The 15957-nt window shown below is 42.1% G+C and overlaps 1 protein-coding gene across 1 annotated transcript in view; it reads right to left on the bottom strand.

Annotated features, from left to right (window-relative positions):
• The window catches only part of LOC124804815 (endophilin-A), a 730772-nt gene that overhangs the window by 519489 nt on the left and 195326 nt on the right, over window positions 1-15957 (bottom strand). Inside the window, exon 4 of the mRNA XM_047265154.1 lies at window positions 892-950. The gene's annotated coding sequence lies outside the window, so the exon portion shown is untranslated. The remainder of the gene's footprint in view (window positions 1-891; window positions 951-15957) is intronic.

Raw genomic sequence — 15957 nt, 5'->3', positions numbered from 1 at the left:
CCCCGGTGCACAGCAGTTCTCGGTACCTTACTGGATTGAAGGTATAAGGAATTTCGGAAATTACGACAGGCATGCATTTTCCGTAAAACTTCGCGTGTTTTGTCATTTACATATTAATAATTAGAAATGCAGCATTTGTTGTAGTAATAAAAATTAGCAAACAACGGAACAACATTATTCCATAAAAATTCCCGCAAACAGGCGTGTCTTTCCATCAGATTACCTTTCAATGTATGAAATAATATGATTATTATTGAAAAAAAATTAAAATAAAAGAAAAACATGAGCGGGACGCAATCAATCTATCCACGATTACAGGTCTTGAACGTTAACCACATGACCGCCATCGCATGGCCTTCTTATATACAGCAGTCGCCTGTGGTTTTTTCCAGTCGCTCGGGATCTTGAGCTGTGCGAGAGATTCGCGAGATTTCCATTTCATCTTTCCTTGATTTGTTACGGTGAGATATTTGCGTCGAAGTACTTTAGCTGCCGTTCACCAATTGTTTAGGCATAAACACTCATAGTTTTATCATTAATATGTCTACATTAAGAACTACTTCGAAGACTTTAATGTAATGTTAACTATTACTCAGGCTACAACAACTAAGCAATGAGTAAGAGGTTAATTCTTACGCACAGCATAATATATCATTGTTGGTAGTTGTATGGATAAGTACAAATTCCAAAACGTGAGAGTAAGGCTAACACTCTAAAAATTTAACCATTTTTGTGTTCTTTGCCTGACAGGTGATTTCACATTGTTGTATGCACGTCAGATACCATAATAACTGTTTATCGCGTTACGAGATTATTGGGCCCTCAGGGTGCAACACACATGTATACAATTGGTACATCAGATAGTTATTAGTTATGGTAAAGGCTACTTACAGAACAGTTAAGTGGTTTGTCTCTTTGTCAGGTACCAAAGTCGATGCAGTCGCTGATACCTACATAAAAAGAAAAAGCGTCGTTTCGTCAGATGAACTGCAAATGAATCCTGCATAGTTAAAATAAGAACTAATAGACCAAAGTGATATAACAACAGTAAGTACAGAAAAGTGATTGGGCAATATTTGCAGTATTACAGGTGACAGCTATTATCAAGGATGCGAATATCCGCACTTATAATTATTTTACAAAAACATATTGCTCAGAGGCAGAAATTCGTCGCTATACCTACATACAGATATTCGAAATAGTAATTACTTTGTGTCAAATGCTGAATAACAGTGTCAACACTGCAATATGATTTTTATTAATCTACCTTACATTCGATTGATGTACACGTTAGCCTGAAACAGCAGCGCACGTCTGCAGACGTCATAATCGACCTTTACGTCCACATTTTACAAAATATAAATTTCGGGGTTTGTCCGCGTTACACTCAAACCGGGAATCAGCAAGTGTATCTCGTCAAAATGCGTAAACGGAAACGAACAAAGAAGATTATGTCATCCCCTATTACTCGGGGAAAGAAGCGAGGTTAAATTACATGTGATTGACATTATGATACACCACCGTAAGATACAATGCGAAGCTTCAGAGATGAGTGAACCAACTTCCGCAAAAGAAAGTAATTCAAACTGGCACCAGCAATCCGTCAGAGTCCCGGGACACCAACTGATAGAACTCGTTTACAAAAATGTAATATCCTCGGATACGAATCAGACTTGCGTATGACTGCAGACGCCGGCCGGAGTGGCCGTGCGGTTCTAGGCGCTACAGTCTGGAACCGAGCGACCGCTACAGTCGCAGGTTCGAATCCTGCCTCGGGCATGGATGTGTGTGATGTCCTTAGGTTAGTTAGGTTTAATTAGTTCTAAGTTCTAGGCGATTGATGACATCAGAAGTTAAGTCGCATAGTGCTCAGAGCCATTTGAACCATTTTTGATGACTGCAGACGACAGTTCGACGGTTCGCGCAATAACTGGCTGAGAGAGGCTACGTAATTTCAAGCAGACTTTCTCGATACGAAGTCCGCATCCGCGGCTGAGCGTTAAGCGTGGCTGACTGCTATGCGTAGGACCCGGGTTCGATTCCCGGTACTGCCAGGAACTTGTCCTTGGTGGGAGGACTGGTGCGGGCTATACTCTGCGTTGTAAGGTCAACTGAGAAGCTACTCGAGCGATTAGTAGCGGTTACAAGGTCAAGAAACACGACAACGACAGGGAGAGCGGTGTGCTGTCCCTTCCACCTCCAATGGCGCCATCGGCATAGGATGACATGGCGGTCGGTTGCGCCCGGTTGGCCCATCTAGGGCCAGAACGCTGAGTTTACTTTACTTCGATACGGAAATTATTCGGCTTTCATAGAAAATCAGCATGGTATAACAGTAGCTGCCGAAAATGAACAGTTAAAGACGATACTTAATGATATGGAACATGCGCAAGTTGATTTCCATAGCACGCACATAAGCAAGAAGAGAACTAAGGTAATGCTTTCTGCAGTCTTGTGTCTTCCACTTCACCTATGGAAAAATATCCCAAAACCTAAAAATAATTAATGTAGATTAATGAAATTTCGGGAATATGTTCATCTAGGTAACATATTTCATGATTAACATTGCAAAATCATAGGTTAATTTACGCTCCAGATAAGCTACTGTAAATGTGAAATGCTGGAACATTAATGACCGATGTAATCTCCAGAATGTTGCATGCGAACGTGCTTACATTGTGTTGTACAGGCGCCGGATGCCAGTTTGTGGGATGGAGTTCCATGTATGCAGCAGTTGCTCGGTCAATACAAGGACGGCTAATGCTTTTTGTGGATGAGGCTCGAGTTGTCGCCCGCTGATGTCCCATATGTGCTCAATTGGATACAGATCTGATGATCGAGCAGGCCAAGGAAACAAGTCTACACTCTGTAAAGCATGTTGGGTTACAACAGCGGTATGGTCGACAGCGTTATCCTGTTGGAAAACACCTCCTGAAATACTTTTCATGGATGGCAACACAGCAGGTCGAATCACGAGTCTGACGTGTAATTTGCAGACTGCATGTGTGCGATAACCACGAGACTGCTTCTGCTGTCATACAAAATCGCATCACGGACCATAACTCACGATGTAGGTCCAATGCATCCAACACGCAGAAAGGTTGGTGGCAAACCCTCAACTGGCCTCCTCCTAACCAACACACAGCCATCACTGGCATCGAGGCAGATCCAGCATTCATCAGAAAACACAACAGAGCTGCGCCCTGCCCTCCAATGAGCTCTCGGTTGAGGCTACTGAAGTCGTAAATGACGGTGGTTTGGGGTCATTGGAATGCACACCACAGGAAGTCTTGCTCGGAACTGTCCCTGAAATAGCCGATTTATAACAGTTCATTGCGTCACAGTGGTGCCAATTGCTGCTCAAACTGCTACTGCTATGGAGTATGATGCGCAAGAGGGATACGCCGAACACGATGGTCTGCCCTTTCGGCAATGCCACGTGGCCGTTCGTAGCCCAGTCCTCTTGCGACCGTAGATTCTCGTAACCACCTCTGCCAGCTATTACGTACAGTGACTACATTTCTGCGAAGTCTTTCTGCAATACTGCAGAAGAAACATCCAGATTCTCGTATCTTTGTCACCTTTAAAGGCATGTTTGGCTAATATCAACTTACCAAATCCAGTATCAAAGTTAACTAATACTCACGACCTTTACAGCTCGTATTTAAAGCAGGCGTGATTTGCATCCTCATAGTGGCGCTGCTAGCGCCACTCTTATGCTACTGGCATGAAAATGAGATATACAAATCATTTCAGTGGGTGGTTTACTTGGCCAGATAAGTCAAAACTAATCGCCACAAGCCAGTGATGGAGTGGATATCGTTAGATTAATACTTCTTGTAATCATAGTTTGTACTTAACTTAGATGTAGGATTAACAGGTCCTGTGTTCGTATTTCGTAATAATCGGGCACGCTTTTCTTACGACTTTTACTTATTGCAGGCGCAGGCGAAGTTAAAACTGTTGTCACAGTCATGGATACAGTGCCAATCAATACAAAAGTCTCCGACTTCAACATATCGTTTACAACAAAAACCATCCAGCGCCCTTCGCCGTCTACCTACAATCAGCATAATGTGACACTTTATTTACATTACAAACAATACCTTTTGCTATTTTACAATGATTTCACATGATTTGCTATACCGTAAAATATTTTTTCCCTTAAGAATGCTTTTGTGACAAAAAATATTACTATTACTAAATTTTGAATTACAACACGTATTATTTTGTCGAATATTACAAATTATTTCGTCAGTATCGGGCTTTAACAGTTGCTCAATGTTTTCAATTATTTACCATTACTTAAAACATAAATTTGTCTTTCGTATTAATGTTACTGTTACGATAAATTTGCAATTTATTTTGCGTGAACAATGGAGTGCTGCAGACATTTTATTTTTATCAACATTATTATTTTTACCAACCACCATATACAAATTTTATATGCGGAAAAAATTCTTTGAGGAATAATTAAAACTGAGAAAAATGTAGGGAATACACATATTAGTTTTGTGTATCGAGTCCCACAGTACTACTTGGCACTGAGAGTTACGCTACTACAGCAAGAGGCTAAAGATTACACTTGGCGAAGACACTCTATAAGAGGCACACGAATTTTGCTATTTCAGAAGTGGTGCAGTAAAAAAAAAGGAAGATGCATAAATGAGTAGTAACAAGGACTGAACAAAGCAAAAGGGCTTTCTGTGAAAGAAAACAACAGCTAACACCCGAAAACATAAACCACAAGACAAGGAAAAATTTGTGTAAAGCTTTATTTCAGAGCCCAGCTCTGTATGAAAGCAAAGAATGAAAGACTGGTTTTAACGTCCTGTCGACGAGGTGTTCACTGGACGAGGCTCAAATTCAGATAGAGGAAGCAAATTGCCACGTCCTTCTGAAAGGAACCATCCTACCAACTGCCCTCAGTAATTTAAGGAAATAATGGAAAACTCAAACATGGCTCGCCGGACGGGAATTTGAAACGTCGACTTGTGGAATGTTAAGTTTTGGATCTTGCAACTGCGCCACCTCGGCGGGTTAGCTCTGTTAACGGTGCATTGGAACGTCAATGTTGAGAGTGCAGAGTTTTGAACGTCATAGCACGTAAAATGCACGTCGAAGAGAGTTTCCGAACGTGTAGAGCAATGTCAAGCATGACCGATATCCTGAACGTGCGTTTGAACGTACATCAGTGAACTGGAAGGATACCACCTACATCATATGCAAGCCATCTCTTTTTAGTAAGGAGTCTGGAGAAGCTACACTGGCTTTCACTTTAAGTCCGTATGTGGTGGGTTTTATACTGTAACTTACGACCCATGAATATATGCCGTTTCAAAGCAACCGCAAATTTATCTCTCAAAAACCTCCCCCGTCTAATGGTTGACTTGATGTGATAAAATGACAAGAAACGTCACAACGGTGATTAAATAATATTCAAAATGTAACTAGCGTGTTACGTAAGCATGACGTTACGACAGACACACCGAATGTCTATTAAAAACAATTTTTTTCTTGATACGATTTATACGGTCAGTTAATAACAAATCTGCCTTCAGAAGACAGTAACATACAAGACAAGGTCACTTGGTCCGAAATTCAGTGCAACGTAATGAACAGAGAGAAGTTATTAAGTGATGCGCGATGTGTTGCAGGATTCAGAATTCCAATATGCCGCCCCCCCCCCCCCCCCCTCATGTTCGTGTTTTCTAATATGTTCTGCGACTGTCTTATTAATTTACCCAAGTGCAGAATATCATATTAGATGTTATGTAAACATAAGTGCGTGTCCTCTCTCAGGTCTTTGCGTGTTCCATAGGCTTTTTCTACAACAGAGACTGTACTATTTGCAGTAAGATACGAGGGTAATCCCAAAAGTAAGGTCTCCTATTTTTTTTTATAAGTACATAGACCTGTTCCTTTCTACAATGGTTTACATCAGTTTACAGCTTGAACATTTAGCTATTTTCTACATAATCACCATTTATGTCGATGCATTTTTGTAGACGCTGTGGCAGTTTTTGTATGCCCATGTCATACCAGCTCCGCGGCTTTGGCGAAGAAGGATGCCGCCACTGGCGTGATGGTTGCTTGGTCTCAGGTGTAAAGCGGTATGCCCAGGTTTCGTCACCCGTGACAACTGAGTCCAGAAAGTTGTCCTATTCGGCTGCAGAGCGGTGAAGAAATGGGTGGGAAGCATCAACTCGTTGCCGCATGTGGTCCTCAGTCAGCATGCGTGGCACCCATCTTGCGCACACCTTCCGGTAGTTCAATGTTTCCATTAAAAATCTGTGAGCAATGCTTCGGGAAACCTCAGGAACCAACGTGCAGAGATCATCCAGGGTGATCCGCCGATCTTCACGGATGCTTTGCTCAACCTTCAACCTCAGAAATTGACGGTCTCCCGCTCCTTTGCTCGTCGTGAATTTCGGTCCGACCAGCTGCAAACTCTCTACACCACTTACAAACACTTTTGACATCCATGCACGACTCACCGTACATTTCTACATCTACATACATACTCCGCAAGCCACCTGACGGTGTGTGGCGGAGGGCATTTCCGTCAATTGGCGATGGATTTCAATCGGTGCAGTGCCCTTTGCGTTCGAAAACCGAATAACTGCGCGCAATTAGCACTTTGCGGTAGCTTCAAAATAACATCCAACGGGAGCTCAATTCTCAACGGCTGCCAAGCCAAGGCTGAGCGCCTCGGTGCGGTGCACGCATGTTTACACACAGCACGTGAAGCACTCTTCATAACAGCGTGACCAACTGCCACACAAACAAGAGTTCTGTACTTATAAAAAAAATAGGAGACCTTACTTTTGGGATTACCCTAGTATTTTGCACTTTCTTATTCAGTTTTGTATTTCACATGTTCTAAGTATTCTGCCTACTTAATAGAAACAGCGATCGAATAAGAATGATCTTAAGGTTTTGCTAAACGGTGAGAATGGTGAAATAATTTTTATTTTATGTGGAAGACTATTTTAAATTTATATTGCACTATTTCCAATTTTTGTAAGGAGATGTCCTTTTAAAATGGAGCTTCCCTTTTTGCATTGTAACACGTTCATAGATATTGAAGTATTTATTTATGTATACTACAGACAGAACACCATGCCTAGCACGTGGACAAGGATGAATATGTGCGTTTTAACATAGTCGGCTTAGGCATTTTACGCCCGTACATTTCGTAAACAAACTGTGTGATCTGCGATCCAGATACATTCGCTGGAGCGCGCTGCGACCGTGTATACCACGTTGAGACGCGCATACCGCTTGTGATCCACAAACCGCATCGCTTCTGAGCGTTCAGCAGCACGTTGAACTCGGCACGCTCAACGCTGACTTTCGAGTACACGGTCCGTGTGGCGACGGCTTAAGGGTGCCAAACGAGCGAACTACGGAAGACAAATGCAACGATTACAAGCTTGTGAAATCTGGAAAGGAACAGTAAGGCAACCTGGCTGAGAAGTAACTTTAACTTAGAAGAAATGAAGGGACGGGATATGGAATAGGACACTTGCATCTTCTGCAAGAGCGATTCATTGAGAAGAGCTTTTGCATATGCTTTTTATAAACAAGAAGAAATATACTGACTGTGTGAACTCAAAGAAGATTGCTAGTATACTGAAGGTTGCAGTGAAATGGAAAGTTTGCTTATGGACTCACTAAATCTTGAACAAAAGGCTTAGCCTGGACAAGGGAGAGAATATCAACTGGATAGAATTAGGAAAAAGTGTAAAACGAGATGGTTGTAAGCCACCTACACACCACAGCATGTATTTAGAAGACATGGCTGAGTACTGCTTACTAATAGAGTACGCTTTAAAATCGTTAAAAGAGCAATGCGATTTTGGGATTCGCAGATGGCTTAGTTTTTCTATTCAGCGATATAAAAGAGGTCCAAGGACATCAAACCTATAGAAAACGAATATGGAATGAACAAAGTAAAGGAAACGAAAATAATGACAGTACGAAGACAGAAGTGCTGAATGTGATGAAATTTGAGTAGATGCAAGGTTTTTCATTACACTGGATGTAAAACAAAACATTTTAATAATCACATCCGCAAATTTGGTATTCGCTGATAAAGAGAAGGATATTCTGTAGCTTCGTGGGAATGGGATCAAGAAAAATGTTGATGAAATGTTTTGTCTGCAGATTCCTACTGTGTGGCGCCGACACTCTCAAACTGAAGACAAAAGACAGGAGCAGTTTGGAGTCTAATGAAATGAGGAATGGTGAAGAATGGGAAAATTTAAGTAAATAGAGAGGCGATGTCCACGTGCTGAGGAGCGGTAATTTCTGGACGTAGCTGAAAGTAGAAAAAGGAATGGATTGAACACACACTTACGAGGCGGGAAGGGGTTACAAAAACTGTTTTATAAAGATATGAGTATGGAAAGAGAAAGCAAGGTCAGAAGGGTTAAAGCCCTGAACGATCTACTCAATGTACGCAATTAAAATAGCCCGAAGAAAGAAACGATCGACCGTAAAAAGTTGAGGCAACTACAACCTGCTCGTAGAGCAGAAAATACGACGATGATGATGATGATGACGGTGACATCCTACTGACGATAGCCATAATGATGTGCAAAATTTCACCTATACAAGAGTTCACCTCAAAATTATATATGCACGGTCGTTAGAAAGAATCTAAAAAGCTTGTAAGGGTGTTGGAGGGTAGGTCGTGCAGAGAAATACTTCTCTAGACGACATTCGATACGCTGTGCTGTTTTCGTAGAGTTAATTACCACTGAAGTTAACCAACCTGGCAGTTGCGCACGCAACAAATTAAAGCGTCACCAAACGTGTTCTTCTTTTGGTTTCCTAAAACCGAACAACAGAGCGATACAAAAATTGGACATGGGACAGTAGTAAGGATCGATCCCGAGGGCCAAAGGCTGAGCGTCTCGTGCGCCATCATCTACGCTAATAGAACAACTGACACTAATTGTATTTAGAGGGCCGCTCGAATTTGCGCGTGCAACGGCCTGACTGGCAACCTTCAGTGCTAATTAAATCGGAAACGGCAGAATGTATCAAATTTTTTTCTTAACAATTATTTCTCAGCACAACCTACCATACTTACAACCTATTCAGACTATTTCTGTCCACTTTGTATCTTCGTGTTAGCCATTGCATTGCGAGCGCGCGCGCACACACACGCACACGCACGCACGGTGAGTGTGTGTGTGTGTGTGTGTGTGTGTGTGTGTGTGTGTGTGAGAGAGAGAGAGAGAGAGAGAGAGAGAGACCCATTCGCGCGTGCGCACGAACATTCCTTTTACGATCTTTGAGCACTATCAAGCGACAGGTCGCAAAGCCGTACATGCTGTGGTTTCAGTACGCTCCCTGCACATGCTACAGAACTGTAATTTAGTTATTCCCGGCGGGGTCTGGGATTTTCTCTGCTTCGTGATGACTGGGTGTTATGTGATGTCCTTAGGTTAGTTAGGTTTAAGTAGTTCTAAGTTCTAGGGGACTGATGACCATAGATGTTAAGTCCCATAGCGCTCAGAGCCATTTTTTTGTAATTTAGTTCGCAACTCCGCTCGGTTGCCCGTGGCGTTTGTAAAACTGCTGAGAACACCGCTAGCAGTCACGCATTGTGAATCGCGTGCAGACCAGAACCGCCAGTTTCAAAGCGCAACGCACAAATTTCAAGTGAGAACGTCACGCGATATCGAAGGGCGCCACCTGTTGTTGCTATGAGGAAGTAAGGAAAATTCGGGTCCCGTTCCTTCAAGAGCTATACCGAGTGACTTCTATAACTAATAACTGTTCACGAGCACACACTCCCCCTCTAAGGGGGAATGATTAGAGTAAAATATCTCACACACACACACACACACACACACACAGTAGGCACAGAAAGAGGGCTGTAGCTAAATTGGACAACGTGAGACGAAAGTATTTTCCGTGACCGCGTTCTACAGCATTCGCCAGACGTGTAGTAGGGAATACACGGAATATTTCTCATCAAACTCTCATGGGTTTTGGAACACCGTACCTCCTGAACAGCAGTGTGACACACACTCGCTAGGCAAAAGTCAAAGGTCTTCGGAACTACTTTATTTCTGTTAGTATTGTCTTGTTGCCCAGATTAATTTCTTTCTATATTCTCATTCCGCTATTTCCAGTAGCTTCGCCGGAGTCGCCCGGGGGATTCTCTCGCGCACTCAAACGACTGATTCCGCAAGCGACTGAGTGATTCCACTGAGCACGCAGTGGCCGCCGGTGGTGGCGGTGGTGATGATGGTTGTAGTGGTAGTAATAGTAGCAGTAGTAAAAGTAGTAGTTGTTTTTGGTCGTGTCGACGTCGTCATCTGAGCCCGACGACTTAACTGATGCAGCTCACAGCGCTGGTCTATCTTGTGCAAGCGTCTTCATCTCTGCATAAATTACTGTAACCTACATCCATTTGAACCTGTTTACCGTATTAAAGCCACCCTCTTCAGTTTTAAGCCCCCGACACTTCCACGATCAAACTGACGATTCCTTTATGTCTCAGGCTGTATGCTACAACCGAACCCTTCTTTTAGTCTAATTGTGCCGCAAATAAGCACAAGAACTAGAACACTAATAAAATCCCTCAGCGCTGCCTTACTTACTCTGTGTTCTGTAACAGCTGTGACTATCAAAAATCAAGTCAAAATTTACGACTCTGTCGGCGCTTTCGTTTCCTGTCGCGACAGAAAATAAAAGAGGTAATGAAATTAAATAAAACTGAACCTCAGCTGACTTCATGAACGCTCTTTCGATCGCCATTCACAGTCGCGTATTGGGTGTCACAAACCTTTAGAGGGAAAATTATACAGATGGCGAAAGATCCTGAACTCAGTAGTTTGCGGTAAGGAATTAATGGTCGGAAACGAATATCTTGTTCTTGTTATTGAGAAAGAACTTACATCTTACACCAAGATTTTAATCTCAGGCATGTTCGAGAAATAAGATCGAACTAACTTAAATTTCAAAATTTTTTAGCCTTTCTTAACAGTCTTCTATCACACATAAACATGTTCTGCTCTGTGCAGTGTCGAAATCTCTTTTACCGAGATTCCACAACTTCATCAAGTGTCCATATAATTCTTCAGGAGAGGAGAACTATTTTCAGCTTACAAATACAATCTACAATTCCCAAAAAATACAAAATTACGAAAGCAATCAGCATTTCTTGAACGTAGCGGTGGCGACGATGCTACCCAGCAGTGCACGGGATATTGCGTGCTGGGCGTATTTCGTGCACAATGCAAGTTGCTCAGCAGTTGCGTTACTTTGACTACACGGCTAGGATTGGGGAACAACAGAGAAAATAATCGGCCGTACCTTTTCAAAGCAATTACGCCGGCATTTCGCTTAAACGATCAGGAGAACCCATGGATGACCTAAATCAGGATGGCGGGACGGGTTTCAACTTTTGTCTTTCCTAATGCAAGATCAGTGTTGTTGTACCACAGCGCGACATCGTTCGGTTTACTTTGAATGACGTAAAAAAAAAAAAAAATACCTGGTGAGTAAAAGAAGTTTTCTGGAACGCGAAAAGTGTTTTGAAAATGCGACATTTCCTAGACCTGAAGTACGAAGGGTTGAAATATTCATTCAATATAATAGATTGCGCGTCCCCTGATTCACATATCCCAACACCTATATAAATGTGCACCTGTAATCTAATGAAATCGCTATGGTAACGATAGATGGTTATTTTGCAGGCTTTCTAGAATAGCACATAAGGGACGGAATCTCTCACTGGAAAAACGTTGCACGAAATGCTCAGACTTAAAAGGTAATTAATAAAAAAAAGTGCTTTTTGGATTTGGAAACAAAGTCGTTATCTGTCGAGTTGCGAATCTTTTTTCCTTGTCTACTTAGCTGAGAAAGGAGGCGGATTACTACCTCTGTTTTATGCCTATCTCTAATGAGTACCACCTCGTGTGGACGGTGAACAGTTTCCTCTCTTTGGTGTTCTACAAAATGTTTTGCACAGGTCAATATAATGTATAGTCGTTGGCGCTTATTAAGTGGAAAAACCACTGAAAAATGTACTTAAGGGGCAACAAATTGATACGGAAATATAGTGCTAGGAAACGAATTTTAGCTATTTTGTAGCTCTGCTTTTCAGTGAAGCCACATACAGTTTTCGACACATTGCTAAGGTCAGATTCTGATCATGTAATCATAATACGGGATGCTTCATGATTAATATACCGGTTTTATGGCTCTGTAGCATTTATTACATTCAATTTACAATTGTACACAACACATAAATGAAATAGCAACTCAAACAGTTTAGTTTGTATATCCGTGCGCAAAGGGAAGAGTACTGAACAGCCAACAGTGAGTGAAGAACGTGTTGAACGAGTGACGGTCTTTCAAGCGTAGCCGCAAGAAATCAGTTCGGAAGGCTAGTAGTGAATTACCAGTTCGAGTGACGTCTGTGTGGAGACGTTTAAGGAGACGCTTACATCTACGCCCTTATCGTTTGCAGTTATTACAAGCTCTAAAGCCCACGGACTGCGGCTTACGTGCTAACTTTGCAAACGAAATGTTGCTGCATGACGATGAAGCTCTTGTGGATCATGCCGTCTTCAGTGAAGAGGCAACATTTCACCGAAGTGCAGAGTTAACAGACATAATGTGCACATCTGGGAGTTAGCAGACCCCATGAGATGGTACAGTTGCAACGATATCCCCCTACACTGAACGTTATTTGTGCCATATACGGTGGAAAGTTTATGAGACTTTCTTTCACGGTCAGGAAAGTAACTGGTGTTTCGTATCTTGATGCGCCAAAACTATGGCCCCTTTCTCAATTTGGAGATATTGAAGCACAGAACCTTATTTGGCAGCAAGATGGGACGCCGCCTCACTGGCATAACCCAGTACGCGGGTTGATTAAACGTCGTTGCACCCGACTGCTGGATTTGCCGCAAGAGGCTGGATGACCTCAAGGTTCACACACGATCTGATCACATGCGATTTTTACCTTTGTGGGTTCATAAATGATTATGCGTATGTCCCTACGCTACCAGCTGATCTACCCGGCTTTAGAAAAATCACTGCAACAATTACTCCAGACAATGATCAAGGTTTGGGAAGACCTCGCCTACCGACTCGATGTGTGTCGAATGGAGCTCTCACTGAACACACGTAAGAAACATTGTTTGAGTTGCTCTTTCATTTGATGTATTATTTATAATTGCAAGTTGCGTGTAATAAATGCTACAGAGCCTTAAAACACGTTTATTCATTTTGAAACACCCTGTATTACGTCTATCCAGGGGCATTTCAATCGAATCTGCGAACTCCAGTAAATGTCACTACGTGTTCAATATAGGTAGATTTCAGATGCCTACCTGTCAATTGTGATTTAGATTCCATTTCTTCCTTAAATTTTTTCAAGCAGTTGTTCCTTCAAAGGAGGCTCACTAACCTAGAAGACAACTATCTCGAAAATAAGTGATGTTTTAATCTAAAAACATTTTTTCACTCTCAAGACGAGACATTTTCATGCTGTCCTTGCGGTGGTAACAGCCTATATGCAACACTGTTTTTTAACGAGATAGGCAGAGAGAAATCGCGTGGATGGTAATAGAAAAGGATGCCTCGCGTAAAACCAAATATGAAGTTCGCCACTAATGCTCCACGAACGGTACAAACGATGTTCGTAGACGCTTTTAAGATACTGGCGTCTACACCAATGGAGCATCGGTATGTGTGTTCCTTATACATAGTGCCATAGATGAAACTGTTTACAATCACTTAATATTTGTCAATTGGTTCCACTAGCCGAAGTATTCAACCTGTTTTATACTGATTTTGTAATGAGTGTTTCTTGTTGGGTACAGATTTCCGTATATTCCAACGTAAGACGAGTCACAAAAATAAAATGTATAAATATCCTACGTTGACCATTTAGCAATTGGTGCCAGTTCGAAAGGTTCTATTCTCTTATTCCCACTTGCTGCTTAAGAATGACCCTCCCCTCTTCTTAGCTCCGTTACCAAGCCAGTGTCGCGCTTCACGCGTCAGGCCTTTGCAACGCACGCGATCCCGATACTGAACGTAACTGCACCGCTGTCGGCCAAGGGAACAGTTATCGGCCAACCCACATGAACTCTCCGACTTCGGTATTAGTTTTGTGAAATGAAGAAACCGCACAACAGTTGTTCAATGAATAATCTTTAACTGCTTATACAACCGGTTTCGGAGCACTTGAAGTCCATCATCAGGTGTAAACTGTAACAATGAAAATAATGTATTATAAGACAATTGGAGAAGTTCGCCAACTTAAAAAAAAAAAAAGTCAGGTAAGGAACAATGCAGTTACAATTTCTAAAATAAAATAAAAAGAGAGAGAACAGCTGGTTACTTGCAAATAAAATCACTATACCATCTAAGATTACCCTCGTGCTAATGTTGTCATGGAACGAAAGTTCCATGCTAAAAAAAAGACTGAAGGGGGGGGGGGGGAGGGTGGAGAACCTAGAAAAATCCCAAAAATCGACATCACGATCGGATAACGAAAGTCACCAGAATAATAAAACATGTGTGCCATAAAGATGTGAAGAGAAAACACGTATTGTGTGAAAATACATAAATTCGATGAAAGCCGTTCGCCCATACTGGCCGACCGGGAACACTAACATGAAATCTGTGCAATAGTAAATACCTGCTAGCCGTGAGTACAGAGGACGTACACGACTCACAACGCAGGCGCAGGTGCGGTATGAATCAGATATGCAATTGGCGAACTATTTAAACCAGAAAAGCGGAAAGCAACAGTAGAAATGAGACGAAACCATCACAACATAAAGAGAACCTGTACATCTAAAAACAAGGGAAAATATTATGTAACATACACACCTTAACATGCCTGAATAATGTCACAATTAACTAAAATATTTTTGTGATGCAGTTCAGTGCGTTGACTAATAGTATAAAGAGTACGGGAATGAAGACGACTTAAGAAAAATGTTCAAAAGTGTGTGAAATCTTATGGGACTTAACTGCTAAGGTCATCAGTCCCTAAGGTTAAACACTACTTAACCTAAATTATCCTAAGGACAAACACACACACCCATGCCCGAGGGAGGACTCGAACCTCCGCCGGGACGACTTAAGATTTCTACTTCTTCCACGACAATGAGTACCCGCTCATTCTTTGCAATGCAGAAGACACTTAACACTTTGCCGCCCGGCGACACCACAGTGGTGTCGTGCGCGAAAATGCCGGTCAACGGCCGGCTACACCATAGTGGTAACGTGATCATAGTATCGCGCAGTGGCCGGTGACAGCACTTTAGTATCTTTTCCATTCTGTTGGTGTTTTGTTTAGGTAACAATAAGTTACACACGTCAACAACATTTTTATTTTTGTAAGTATTTATGCACTTTCGTCATGGCAGATGAAAGAGACGATACGGTTATTTACGATGAATGCGCGGTCGTCTTGTCTGACGTTCCGGACGACTTGGCCGATGGGGCAGAAGACAGAAGATATCAAAACAAAGAAAGTGAAGCAGAATCGTCGGAAGATAGTGAAATACGTCCAAGAAGAATCCGGCGAACGCTACTGTTGCCAACTGATTCGGATGGATCAGACGAAGAAGACAGACTATGATTTACTGAGGACCGATAATAAATTTGGAGGATCTTCAGGTCCACACATATTTCTCAAAGATACACAGAGCGTCGTGGATATCGTAGAATTATATAATGGAGACGATCTATTTGATTATATTAGCAATGAAACCAACAAGTATTACAGTCAAAATTGCAATAGAAGGAAACTAGATAAAAAAGGCCGAATCTGTCGACATTACGGGACCCGACCTTAGAAAATGGTTTGGGCTTGCTATCCTTATGGGAATCGTAAAAAAAGCAAGGATCGATGATTACTGGTCAACGAATCCGTTGACAGACACACCGATAGTTCGCAAAACGATG

Source organism: Schistocerca piceifrons, chromosome 7 (assembly GCF_021461385.2).
Source record: "Schistocerca piceifrons isolate TAMUIC-IGC-003096 chromosome 7, iqSchPice1.1, whole genome shotgun sequence".
Taxonomy (NCBI): domain Eukaryota; kingdom Metazoa; phylum Arthropoda; class Insecta; order Orthoptera; family Acrididae; genus Schistocerca; species Schistocerca piceifrons.
The sequence above is the reverse complement of the archived record's forward strand: the minus strand, read 5'-3'. Positions and strand labels throughout refer to the sequence as shown.